Raw genomic sequence first — 14324 nt, 5'->3', positions numbered from 1 at the left:
AGTGGGCAAAAGTCCCGAATTTGGTCCAAAATCACACCCAGGTTCGAGTCCCACAAGTCCCGCCGCGTTCCACCAGTGTCTCGGGGTGCCTACAATGTCCACAACGCACCCAGCAAAGGCGCACTGTGATTGGGAAGAAAAGTTGGGAAAGTGGGCAAAAGTCCCGAATTTGGTCCAAAATCACACCCAGGTTCGAGTCCCACAAGTCCCGCCGCGTTCCACCAGGGTTCCGGGGTGCCTACAATGTCCACAACGCACCCAGCAAAGGCGCACTGTGATTGGGAAGAAAAGTTGGGAAAGTGGGCAAAAGTCCCGAATTTGGTCCAAAATCACACCCAGGTTCGAGTCCCACAAGTCCCGCCGCATCACACCCAGGTTCGAGTCCCGCAAGTCCCGCCGCGTTCCATCAGAGTGCCGGGGTGCCTACAATGTCCACAACGCACCCAGCAAAGGCGCACTGTGATTGGGAAGAAAAGTTGGGAAAGTGGGCAAAAGTCCCGAATTTGGTCCAAAATCACACCCAGGTTCGAGTCCCACAAGTCCCGCCGCGTTCCACCAGTGTCTCGGGGTGCCTACAATGTCCACAACTTACCCAGCAAAGGCGCACTGTGATTGGGAAGAAAAGTTGGGAAAGTGGGCAAAAGTCCCGAATTTGGTCCAAAATCACACCCAGGTTCGAGTCCCACAAGTCCCGCCGCGTTCCACCAGGGTTCCGGGGTGCCTACAATGTCCACAACGCACCCAGCAAAGGCGCACTGTGATTGGGAAGAAAAGTTGGGAAAGTGGGCAAAAGTCCCGAATTTGGTCCAAAATCACACCCAGGTTCGAGTCCCGCAAGTCCCGCCGCGTTCCACCAGGGTTCCGGGGTGCCTACAATGTCCACAACGCACCCAGCAAAGGCGCACTGTGATTGGGAAGAAAAGTTGGGAAAGTGGGCAAAAGTCCCGAATTTGGTCCAAAATCACACCCAGGTTCGAGTCCCACAAGTCCCGCCGCGTTCCACCAGGGTTCCGGGGTGCCTACAATGTCCACGACGCACCCAGCAAAGGCGCACTGTGATTGGGAAGAAAAGTTGGGAAAGTGGGCAAAAGTCCCGAATTTGGTCCAAAATCACACCCAGGTTCGAGTCCCACAAGTCCCGCCGCGTTCCACCAGTGTCTCGGGGTGCCTACAATGTCCACAACGCACCCAGCAAAGGCGCACTGTGATTGGGAAGAAAAGTTGGGAAAGTGGGCAAAAGTCCCGAATTTGGTCCAAAATCACACCCAGGTTCGAGTCCCACAAGTCCCGCCGCGTTCCACCAGGGTTCCGGGGTGCCTACAATGTCCACAACGCACCCAGCAAAGGCGCACTGTGATTGGGAAGAAAAGTTGGGAAAGTGGGCAAAAGTCCCGAATTTGGTCCAAAATCACACCCAGGTTCGAGTCCCACAAGTCCCGCCGCGTTCCACCAGTGTCTCGGGGTGCCTACAATGTCCACAACGCACCCAGCAAAGGCGCACTGTGATTGGGAAGAAAAGTTGGGAAAGTGGGCAAAAGTCCCGAATTTGGTCCAAAATCACACCCAGGTTCGAGTCCCACAAGTCCCGCCGCGTTCCACCAGGGTTCCGGGGTGCCTACAATGTCCACAACTTACCCAGCAAAGGCGCACTGTGATTGGGAAGAAAAGTTGGGAAAGTGGGCAAAAGTCCCGAATTTGGTCCAAAATCACACCCAGGTTCGAGTCCCACAAGTCCCGCCGCGTTCCACCAGGGTTCCGGGGTGCCTGACATGTCCACGACGCACCCAGCAAAGGCGCACTGTGATTGGGAAGAAAAGTTGGGAAAGTGGGCAAAAGTCCCGAATTTGGTCCAAAATCACACCCAGGTTCGAGTCCCACAAGTCCCGCCGCGTTCCACCAGGGTTCCGGGGTGCCTGACATGTCCACGACGCACCCAGCAAAGGCGCACTGTGATTGGGAAGAAAAGTTGGGAAAGTGGGCAAAAGTCCCGAATTTGGTCCAAAATCACACCCAGGTTCGAGTCCCGCAAGTCCCGCCGCGTTCCATCAGAGTGCCGGGGTGCCTACAATGTCCACAACTTACCCAGCAAAGGTGCACTGTGATTGGGAAGAAAAGTTGGGAAAGTGGGCAAAAGTCCCGAATTTGGTCCAAAATCACACCCAGGTTCGAGTCCCACAAGTCCCGCCGCATCACACCCAGGTTCGAGTCCCGCAAGTCCCGCCGCGTTCCATCAGAGTGCCGGGGTGCCTACAATGTCCACAACGCACCCAGCAAAGGCGCACTGTGATTGGGAAGAAAAGTTGGGAAAGTGGGCAAAAGTCCCGAATTTGGTCCAAAATCACACCCAGGTTCGAGTCCCACAAGTCCCGCCGCGTTCCACCAGTGTCTCGGGGTGCCTACAATGTCCACAACGCACCCAGCAAAGGCGCACTGTGATTGGGAAGAAAAGTTGGGAAAGTGGGCAAAAGTCCCGAATTTGGTCCAAAATCACACCCAGGTTCGAGTCCCACAAGTCCCGCCGCATCACACCCAGGTTCGAGTCCCGCAAGTCCCGCCGCGTTCCATCAGAGTGCCGGGGTGCCTACAATGTCCACAACGCACCCAGCAAAGGCGCACTGTGATTGGGAAGAAAAGTTGGGAAAGTGGGCAAAAGTCCCGAATTTGGTCCAAAATCACACCCAGGTTCGAGTCCCACAAGTCCCGCCGCGTTCCACCAGTGTCTCGGGGTGCCTACAATGTCCACAACGCACCCAGCAAAGGCGCACTGTGATTGGGAAGAAAAGTTGGGAAAGTGGGCAAAAGTCCCGAATTTGGTCCAAAATCACACCCAGGTTCGAGTCCCACAAGTCCCGCCGCGTTCCACCAGGGTTCCGGGGTGCCTACAATGTCCACAACTTACCCAGCAAAGGCGCACTGTGATTGGGAAGAAAAGTTGGGAAAGTGGGCAAAAGTCCCGAATTTGGTCCAAAATCACACCCAGGTTCGAGTCCCACAAGTCCCGCCGCGTTCCACCAGGGTTCCGGGGTGCCTGACATGTCCACGACGCACCCAGCAAAGGCGCACTGTGATTGGGAAGAAAAGTTGGGAAAGTGGGCAAAAGTCCCGAATTTGGTCCAAAATCACACCCAGGTTCGAGTCCCACAAGTCCCGCCGCGTTCCACCAGTGTCTCGGGGTGCCTACAATGTCCACAACTTACCCAGCAAAGGTGCACTGTGATTGGGAAGAAAAGTTGGGAAAGTGGGCAAAAGTCCCGAATTTGGTCCAAAATCACACCCAGGTTCGAGTCCCACAAGTCCCGCCGCGTTCCACCAGGGTTCCGGGGTGCCTACAATGTCCACAACTTACCCAGCAAAGGCGCACTGTGATTGGGAAGAAAAGTTGGGAAAGTGGGCAAAAGTCCCGAATTTGGTCCAAAATCACACCCAGGTTCGAGTCCCACAAGTCCCGCCGCGTTCCACCAGGGTTCCGGGGTGCCTGACATGTCCACGACGCACCCAGCAAAGGCGCACTGTGATTGGGAAGAAAAGTTGGGAAAGTGGGCAAAAGTCCCGAATTTGGTCCAAAATCACACCCAGGTTCGAGTCCCACAAGTCCCGCCGCGTTCCACCAGGGTTCCGGGGTGCCTGACATGTCCACGACGCACCCAGCAAAGGCGCACTGTGATTGGGAAGAAAAGTTGGGAAAGTGGGCAAAAGTCCCGAATTTGGTCCAAAATCACACCCAGGTTCGAGTCCCGCAAGTCCCGCCGCGTTCCATCAGAGTGCCGGGGTGCCTACAATGTCCACAACTTACCCAGCAAAGGTGCACTGTGATTGGGAAGAAAAGTTGGGAAAGTGGGCAAAAGTCCCGAATTTGGTCCAAAATCACACCCAGGTTCGAGTCCCACAAGTCCCGCCGCATCACACCCAGGTTCGAGTCCCGCAAGTCCCGCCGCGTTCCATCAGAGTGCCGGGGTGCCTACAATGTCCACAACGCACCCAGCAAAGGCGCACTGTGATTGGGAAGAAAAGTTGGGAAAGTGGGCAAAAGTCCCGAATTTGGTCCAAAATCACACCCAGGTTCGAGTCCCACAAGTCCCGCCGCGTTCCACCAGTGTCTCGGGGTGCCTACAATGTCCACAACGCACCCAGCAAAGGCGCACTGTGATTGGGAAGAAAAGTTGGGAAAGTGGGCAAAAGTCCCGAATTTGGTCCAAAATCACACCCAGGTTCGAGTCCCACAAGTCCCGCCGCGTTCCACCAGGGTTCCGGGGTGCCTGACATGTCCACGACGCACCCAGCAAAGGCGCACTGTGATTGGGAAGAAAAGTTGGGAAAGTGGGCAAAAGTCCCGAATTTGGTCCAAAATCACACCCAGGTTCGAGTCCCACAAGTCCCGCCGCGTTCCACCAGTGTCTCGGGGTGCCTACAATGTCCACAACGCACCCAGCAAAGGCGCACTGTGATTGGGAAGAAAAGTTGGGAAAGTGGGCAAAAGTCCCGAATTTGGTCCAAAATCACACCCAGGTTCGAGTCCCACAAGTCCCGCCGCGTTCCACCAGGGTTCCGGGGTGCCTACAATGTCCACAACGCACCCAGCAAAGGCGCACTGTGATTGGGAAGAAAAGTTGGGAAAGTGGGCAAAAGTCCCGAATTTGGTCCAAAATCACACCCAGGTTCGAGTCCCACAAGTCCCGCCGCGTTCCACCAGGGTTCCGGGGTGCCTACAATGTCCACAACTTACCCAGCAAAGGCGCACTGTGATTGGGAAGAAAAGTTGGGAAAGTGGGCAAAAGTCCCGAATTTGGTCCAAAATCACACCCAGGTTCGAGTCCCACAAGTCCCGCCGCGTTCCACCAGTGTCTCGGGGTGCCTACAATGTCCACAACGCACCCAGCAAAGGCGCACTGTGATTGGGAAGAAAAGTTGGGAAAGTGGGCAAAAGTCCCGAATTTGGTCCAAAATCACACCCAGGTTCGAGTCCCACAAGTCCCGCCGCGTTCCACCAGGGTTCCGGGGTGCCTACAATGTCCACAACTTACCCAGCAAAGGCGCACTGTGATTGGGAAGAAAAGTTGGGAAAGTGGGCAAAAGTCCCGAATTTGGTCCAAAATCACACCCAGGTTCGAGTCCCACAAGTCCCGCCGCGTTCCACCAGGGTTCCGGGGTGCCTGACATGTCCACGACGCACCCAGCAAAGGCGCACTGTGATTGGGAAGAAAAGTTGGGAAAGTGGGCAAAAGTCCCGAATTTGGTCCAAAATCACACCCAGGTTCGAGTCCCACAAGTCCCGCCGCGTTCCACCAGGGTTCCGGGGTGCCTGACATGTCCACGACGCACCCAGCAAAGGCGCACTGTGATTGGGAAGAAAAGTTGGGAAAGTGGGCAAAAGTCCCGAATTTGGTCCAAAATCACACCCAGGTTCGAGTCCCACAAGTCCCGCCGCGTTCCACCAGGGTTCCGGGGTGCCTACAATGTCCACAACGCACCCAGCAAAGGCGCACTGTGATTGGGAAGAAAAGTTGGGAAAGTGGGCAAAAGTCCCGAATTTGGTCCAAAATCACACCCAGGTTCGAGTCCCACAAGTCCCGCCGCGTTCCACCAGGGTTCCGGGGTGCCTACAATGTCCACAACTTACCCAGCAAAGGCGCACTGTGATTGGGAAGAAAAGTTGGGAAAGTGGGCAAAAGTCCCGAATTTGGTCCAAAATCACACCCAGGTTCGAGTCCCACAAGTCCCGCCGCGTTCCACCAGTGTCTCGGGGTGCCTACAATGTCCACAACGCACCCAGCAAAGGCGCACTGTGATTGGGAAGAAAAGTTGGGAAAGTGGGCAAAAGTCCCGAATTTGGTCCAAAATCACACCCAGGTTCGAGTCCCACAAGTCCCGCCGCGTTCCACCAGGGTTCCGGGGTGCCTACAATGTCCACAACTTACCCAGCAAAGGCGCACTGTGATTGGGAAGAAAAGTTGGGAAAGTGGGCAAAAGTCCCGAATTTGGTCCAAAATCACACCCAGGTTCGAGTCCCACAAGTCCCGCCGCGTTCCACCAGGGTTCCGGGGTGCCTGACATGTCCACGACGCACCCAGCAAAGGCGCACTGTGATTGGGAAGAAAAGTTGGGAAAGTGGGCAAAAGTCCCGAATTTGGTCCAAAATCACACCCAGGTTCGAGTCCCACAAGTCCCGCCGCGTTCCACCAGGGTTCCGGGGTGCCTGACATGTCCACGACGCACCCAGCAAAGGCGCACTGTGATTGGGAAGAAAAGTTGGGAAAGTGGGCAAAAGTCCCGAATTTGGTCCAAAATCACACCCAGGTTCGAGTCCCGCAAGTCCCGCCGCGTTCCATCAGAGTGCCGGGGTGCCTACAATGTCCACAACTTACCCAGCAAAGGTGCACTGTGATTGGGAAGAAAAGTTGGGAAAGTGGGCAAAAGTCCCGAATTTGGTCCAAAATCACACCCAGGTTCGAGTCCCACAAGTCCCGCCGCGTTCCACCAGGGTTCCGGGGTGCCTACAATGTCCACGACGCACCCAGCAAAGGCGCACTGTGATTGGGAAGAAAAGTTGGGAAAGTGGGCAAAAGTCCCGAATTTGGTCCAAAATCACACCCAGGTTCGAGTCCCACAAGTCCCGCCGCGTTCCACCAGGGTTCCGGGGTGCCTACAATGTCCACAACGCACCCAGCAAAGGCGCACTGTGATTGGGAAGAAAAGTTGGGAAAGTGGGCAAAAGTCCCGAATTTGGTCCAAAATCACACCCAGGTTCGAGTCCCACAAGTCCCGCCGCGTTCCACCAGTGTCTCGGGGTGCCTACAATGTCCACAACGCACCCAGCAAAGGCGCACTGTGATTGGGAAGAAAAGTTGGGAAAGTGGGCAAAAGTCCCGAATTTGGTCCAAAATCACACCCAGGTTCGAGTCCCACAAGTCCCGCCGCGTTCCACCAGGGTTCCGGGGTGCCTACAATGTCCACAACGCACCCAGCAAAGGCGCACTGTGATTGGGAAGAAAAGTTGGGAAAGTGGGCAAAAGTCCCGAATTTGGTCCAAAATCACACCCAGGTTCGAGTCCCACAAGTCCCGCCGCATCACACCCAGGTTCGAGTCCCGCAAGTCCCGCCGCGTTCCATCAGAGTGCCGGGGTGCCTACAATGTCCACAACGCACCCAGCAAAGGCGCACTGTGATTGGGAAGAAAAGTTGGGAAAGTGGGCAAAAGTCCCGAATTTGGTCCAAAATCACACCCAGGTTCGAGTCCCACAAGTCCCGCCGCGTTCCACCAGTGTCTCGGGGTGCCTACAATGTCCACAACTTACCCAGCAAAGGCGCACTGTGATTGGGAAGAAAAGTTGGGAAAGTGGGCAAAAGTCCCGAATTTGGTCCAAAATCACACCCAGGTTCGAGTCCCACAAGTCCCGCCGCGTTCCACCAGGGTTCCGGGGTGCCTACAATGTCCACAACGCACCCAGCAAAGGCGCACTGTGATTGGGAAGAAAAGTTGGGAAAGTGGGCAAAAGTCCCGAATTTGGTCCAAAATCACACCCAGGTTCGAGTCCCGCAAGTCCCGCCGCGTTCCACCAGGGTTCCGGGGTGCCTACAATGTCCACAACGCACCCAGCAAAGGCGCACTGTGATTGGGAAGAAAAGTTGGGAAAGTGGGCAAAAGTCCCGAATTTGGTCCAAAATCACACCCAGGTTCGAGTCCCACAAGTCCCGCCGCGTTCCACCAGGGTTCCGGGGTGCCTACAATGTCCACGACGCACCCAGCAAAGGCGCACTGTGATTGGGAAGAAAAGTTGGGAAAGTGGGCAAAAGTCCCGAATTTGGTCCAAAATCACACCCAGGTTCGAGTCCCACAAGTCCCGCCGCGTTCCACCAGTGTCTCGGGGTGCCTACAATGTCCACAACGCACCCAGCAAAGGCGCACTGTGATTGGGAAGAAAAGTTGGGAAAGTGGGCAAAAGTCCCGAATTTGGTCCAAAATCACACCCAGGTTCGAGTCCCACAAGTCCCGCCGCGTTCCACCAGGGTTCCGGGGTGCCTACAATGTCCACAACGCACCCAGCAAAGGCGCACTGTGATTGGGAAGAAAAGTTGGGAAAGTGGGCAAAAGTCCCGAATTTGGTCCAAAATCACACCCAGGTTCGAGTCCCACAAGTCCCGCCGCGTTCCACCAGTGTCTCGGGGTGCCTACAATGTCCACAACTTACCCAGCAAAGGTGCACTGTGATTGGGAAGAAAAGTTGGGAAAGTGGGCAAAAGTCCCGAATTTGGTCCAAAATCACACCCAGGTTCGAGTCCCACAAGTCCCGCCGCATCACACCCAGGTTCGAGTCCCGCAAGTCCCGCCGCGTTCCATCAGAGTGCCGGGGTGCCTACAATGTCCACAACGCACCCAGCAAAGGCGCACTGTGATTGGGAAGAAAAGTTGGGAAAGTGGGCAAAAGTCCCGAATTTGGTCCAAAATCACACCCAGGTTCGAGTCCCACAAGTCCCGCCGCATCACACCCAGGTTCGAGTCCCGCAAGTCCCGCCGCGTTCCATCAGAGTGCCGGGGTGCCTACAATGTCCACAACGCACCCAGCAAAGGCGCACTGTGATTGGGAAGAAAAGTTGGGAAAGTGGGCAAAAGTCCCGAATTTGGTCCAAAATCACACCCAGGTTCGAGTCCCACAAGTCCCGCCGCGTTCCACCAGTGTCTCGGGGTGCCTACAATGTCCACAACTTACCCAGCAAAGGCGCACTGTGATTGGGAAGAAAAGTTGGGAAAGTGGGCAAAAGTCCCGAATTTGGTCCAAAATCACACCCAGGTTCGAGTCCCACAAGTCCCGCCGCGTTCCACCAGGGTTCCGGGGTGCCTACAATGTCCACAACGCACCCAGCAAAGGCGCACTGTGATTGGGAAGAAAAGTTGGGAAAGTGGGCAAAAGTCCCGAATTTGGTCCAAAATCACACCCAGGTTCGAGTCCCGCAAGTCCCGCCGCGTTCCACCAGGGTTCCGGGGTGCCTACAATGTCCACAACGCACCCAGCAAAGGCGCACTGTGATTGGGAAGAAAAGTTGGGAAAGTGGGCAAAAGTCCCGAATTTGGTCCAAAATCACACCCAGGTTCGAGTCCCACAAGTCCCGCCGCGTTCCACCAGGGTTCCGGGGTGCCTACAATGTCCACGACGCACCCAGCAAAGGCGCACTGTGATTGGGAAGAAAAGTTGGGAAAGTGGGCAAAAGTCCCGAATTTGGTCCAAAATCACACCCAGGTTCGAGTCCCACAAGTCCCGCCGCGTTCCACCAGTGTCTCGGGGTGCCTACAATGTCCACAACGCACCCAGCAAAGGCGCACTGTGATTGGGAAGAAAAGTTGGGAAAGTGGGCAAAAGTCCCGAATTTGGTCCAAAATCACACCCAGGTTCGAGTCCCACAAGTCCCGCCGCGTTCCACCAGGGTTCCGGGGTGCCTACAATGTCCACAACGCACCCAGCAAAGGCGCACTGTGATTGGGAAGAAAAGTTGGGAAAGTGGGCAAAAGTCCCGAATTTGGTCCAAAATCACACCCAGGTTCGAGTCCCACAAGTCCCGCCGCGTTCCACCAGTGTCTCGGGGTGCCTACAATGTCCACAACTTACCCAGCAAAGGTGCACTGTGATTGGGAAGAAAAGTTGGGAAAGTGGGCAAAAGTCCCGAATTTGGTCCAAAATCACACCCAGGTTCGAGTCCCACAAGTCCCGCCGCATCACACCCAGGTTCGAGTCCCGCAAGTCCCGCCGCGTTCCATCAGAGTGCCGGGGTGCCTACAATGTCCACAACGCACCCAGCAAAGGCGCACTGTGATTGGGAAGAAAAGTTGGGAAAGTGGGCAAAAGTCCCGAATTTGGTCCAAAATCACACCCAGGTTCGAGTCCCACAAGTCCCGCCGCGTTCCACCAGGGTTCCGGGGTGCCTACAATGTCCACAACTTACCCAGCAAAGGTGCACTGTGATTGGGAAGAAAAGTTGGGAAAGTGGGCAAAAGTCCCGAATTTGGTCCAAAATCACACCCAGGTTCGAGTCCCACAAGTCCCGCCGCGTTCCACCAGGGTTCCGGGGTGCCTGACATGTCCACGACGCACCCAGCAAAGGCGCACTGTGATTGGGAAGAAAAGTTGGGAAAGTGGGCAAAAGTCCCGAATTTGGTCCAAAATCACACCCAGGTTCGAGTCCCACAAGTCCCGCCGCGTTCCACCAGTGTCTCGGGGTGCCTACAATGTCCACAACGCACCCAGCAAAGGCGCACTGTGATTGGGAAGAAAAGTTGGGAAAGTGGGCAAAAGTCCCGAATTTGGTCCAAAATCACACCCAGGTTCGAGTCCCACAAGTCCCGCCGCGTTCCACCAGGGTTCCGGGGTGCCTACAATGTCCACAACTTACCCAGCAAAGGCGCACTGTGATTGGGAAGAAAAGTTGGGAAAGTGGGCAAAAGTCCCGAATTTGGTCCAAAATCACACCCAGGTTCGAGTCCCACAAGTCCCGCCGCGTTCCACCAGGGTTCCGGGGTGCCTGACATGTCCACGACGCACCCAGCAAAGGCGCACTGTGATTGGGAAGAAAAGTTGGGAAAGTGGGCAAAAGTCCCGAATTTGGTCCAAAATCACACCCAGGTTCGAGTCCCACAAGTCCCGCCGCGTTCCACCAGTGTCTCGGGGTGCCTACAATGTCCACAACGCACCCAGCAAAGGCGCACTGTGATTGGGAAGAAAAGTTGGGAAAGTGGGCAAAAGTCCCGAATTTGGTCCAAAATCACACCCAGGTTCGAGTCCCACAAGTCCCGCCGCGTTCCACCAGGGTTCCGGGGTGCCTACAATGTCCACAACGCACCCAGCAAAGGCGCACTGTGATTGGGAAGAAAAGTTGGGAAAGTGGGCAAAAGTGCTGGAAGTCCAAAAAAAAAGGCGGAAATTTGACTAAGTGCCATCATTTTAGAGTACCAGGACTATAGTGGGGGAATTGGAGCCCTCTGGTGGACACTCGCTGCAAATGCACCCTGAATTAAAGACATTATTTCCAGTTCTTTTGGTGTTCCCGGGGAATGAGAGGCCTTTTGTGGGCCAGAAAGAGTGGGGAACCCTTGGAGCCCCTATTTTCAGACAGTTTGGCTTATTTCGGTGACGCCGGGGCGTCCATCAGGTCTTCCCGGGGAATGAGAGGCCTTTTGTGGCCATATGTCAACAAAAGAGTGGGGAAATGGAGCCCTCCGGTGGACTCCCGCTGCAAATGCACCCCCCAAATTAAATACATTAATTCCAGGCCTTTTGGGGCCCTATATTCAGACGGTGTGTAGCCCTCCAGTGGACTCCCGCCTCCAATGCACCCCCCAAATTAAAGACATCACCCCCCAAATTAAAGGCATCATTTCCAGTTCTTTTGGGGCCCTATTTTCAGACAGTTTGGCGTATTTCCTTGACGCCGGGGAGTCCTACAGGTGTTCCCGGGGAATGAGAGGCCTTTTGTGGGCCAGAAAGAGTGGGGAACACTTGGAGCCCCTATTTTCAGACAGTTTGCCGTATTTCGGTGACGCCGGGGCGTACATCAGGTCTTCCCGGGGAATGTGAGGCCTTTCGTGGGCCATATTTTCAGACAGATTGGCCTGTTTCAGTGACGCCGAGGCGTCCATCAGGTCTTCCCGGGGAGTGTGAGGCCTTTTGGGGCCCTATTTTCAGACAGAAAAAAAAGAAAAGTAACCCTTACACTACAAAGGACAGCGGGGAAACGCCCCCCCAGCAAAGTCACAGGGGAAGTGGGGTGGACAAGTGGAGAGTGTCTGGGGAAAAGTCCACAAAATGATCAAAAATCACACACAGGTACGAGTGCCACAAGTCCCGCCGCGTCCCACCCGAGTCCGAGGTGCCCCCCACATGCCCAAAACGCACCCAGCAAAGGCGCACTGTGAGTGGGGAAGAAAAGTTGGAAAAGTGGGCAAAAGTCCCGAATTTGATCCAAAATTATACCCAGGTTCGAGTCCCACAAGTCCCGCCGCGTTCCACCAGTGTTCCGGGGTGCCTACAATGTCCACAACTTACCCAGCAAAGGTGCACTGTGATTGGGAAGAAAAGTTGGGAAAGTGGGCAAAAGTCCCGAATTTGAGCCAAAATCACACCCAGGTTCGAGTCCCACAAGTCCCGCCGCGTTCCACCAGGGTTCCGGGGTGCCTGACATGTCCACGACGCACCCAGCAAAGGCGCACTGTGATTGGGAAGAAAAGTTGGGAAAGTGGGCAAAAGTCCGGAAAATGACCAAAAACCACACCCAGGTTAGAGCCCCACACGTCCTGCAGTCGCACCCGAGTCCTGGGATGCCCAACATGTCCAAAAAAATCAAAAAAAGCCCAAAAAATCAAAAAAATCCCCGGGCCGTATCTTGGACGCCGGCGTACCGCGTTCGGCCCTCGTGCCGTAGTTTGGCGACCGATTGTAAAAATTTGCCGCGACCGGCTAGTTTTTTTCCTTGGAGTAAATAGAGAGTAGATCCAGCAGAAAATATGCACTATAAACAAAGAGAGGGAGTTTGGAGGGGGGCAAAAACGCCCTCTTGGAACTTTTGCAGCAGCACACATCAAACTAGCGGGGAGAAGGCATGCATAGCAAAAGGCCACGAAATGATCCAAAATCACACCCAGGTTCGAGTCCCACAAGTCCCGCCGCGTTCCACCAGTGTCTCGGGGTGCCTACAATGTCCACGACGCACCCAGCAAAGGTGCACTGTGATTGGGAAGAAAAGTTGGGAAAGTGGGCAAAAGTCCCGAATTTGATCCAAAATCACACCCAGGTTAGAGTCCCACAAGTCCCGCCGCGTTCCACCAGTGTCTCGGGGTGCCTACAATGTCCACAACTTACCCAGCAAAGGCGCACTGTGATTGGGAAGAAAAGTTGGGAAAGTGGGCAAAAGTCCCGAATTTGGTCCAAAATCACACCCAGGTTCGAGTCCCACAAGTCCCGCCGCGTTCCACCAGGGTTCCGGGGTGCCTACAATGTCCACAACTTACCCAGCAAAGGTGCACTGTGATTGGGAAGAAAAGTTGGGAAAGTGGGCAAAAGTCCCGAATTTGGTCCAAAATCACACCCAGGTTCGAGTCCCACAAGTCCCGCCGCGTTCCACCAGGGTTCCGGGGTGCCTACAATGTCCACGACGCACCCAGCAAAGGCGCACTGTGATTGGGAAGAAAAGTTGGGAAAGTGGGCAAAAGTCCCGAATTTGGTCCAAAATCACACCCAGGTTCGAGTCCCACAAGTCCCGCCGCGTTCCACCAGTGTCTCGGGGTGCCTACAATGTCCACAACTTACCCAGCAAAGGCGCACTGTGATTGGGAAGAAAAGTTGGGAAAGTGGGCAAAAGTCCCGAATTTGGTCCAAAATCACACCCAGGTTCGAGTCCCACAAGTCCCGCCGCGTTCCACCAGGGTTCCGGGGTGCCTACAATGTCCACGACGCACCCAGCAAAGGCGCACTGTGATTGGGAAGAAAAGTTGGGAAAGTGGGCAAAAGTCCCGAATTTGGTCCAAAATCACACCCAGGTTCGAGTCCCACAAGTCCCGCCGCGTTCCACCAGGGTTCCGGGGTGCCTACAATGTCCACAACGCACCCAGCAAAGGCGCACTGTGATTGGGAAGAAAAGTTGGGAAAGTGGGCAAAAGTCCCGAATTTGGTCCAAAATCACACCCAGGTTCGAGTCCCACAAGTCCCGCCGCGTTCCACCAGTGTCTCGGGGTGCCTACAATGTCCACAACGCACCCAGCAAAGGCGCACTGTGATTGGGAAGAAAAGTTGGGAAAGTGGGCAAAAGTCCCGAATTTGGTCCAAAATCACACCCAGGTTCGAGTCCCACAAGTCCCGCCGCGTTCCACCAGGGTTCCGGGGTGCCTACAATGTCCACAACGCACCCAGCAAAGGCGCACTGTGATTGGGAAGAAAAGTTGGGAAAGTGGGCAAAAGTCCCGAATTTGGTCCAAAATCACACCCAGGTTCGAGTCCCACAAGTCCCGCCGCATCACACCCAGGTTCGAGTCCCGCAAGTCCCGCCGCGTTCCATCAGAGTGCCGGGGTGCCTACAATGTCCACAACGCACCCAGCAAAGGCGCACTGTGATTGGGAAGAAAAGTTGGGAAAGTGGGCAAAAGTCCCGAATTTGGTCCAAAATCACACCCAGGTTCGAGTCCCACAAGTCCCGCCGCGTTCCACCAGTGTCTCGGGGTGCCTACAATGTCCACAACTTACCCAGCAAAGGCGCACTGTGATTGGGAAGAAAAGTTGGGAAAGTGGGCAAAAGTCCCGAATTTGGTCCAAAATCACACCCAGGTTCGAGTCCCACAAGTCCCGCCG

Source organism: Nerophis lumbriciformis, unplaced genomic scaffold (assembly GCF_033978685.3).
Source record: "Nerophis lumbriciformis unplaced genomic scaffold, RoL_Nlum_v2.1 HiC_scaffold_107, whole genome shotgun sequence".
In the NCBI taxonomy this organism is placed as follows: Eukaryota; Metazoa; Chordata; class Actinopteri; order Syngnathiformes; family Syngnathidae; genus Nerophis; species Nerophis lumbriciformis.
Note: the sequence above shows the minus strand (reverse complement) of the source record.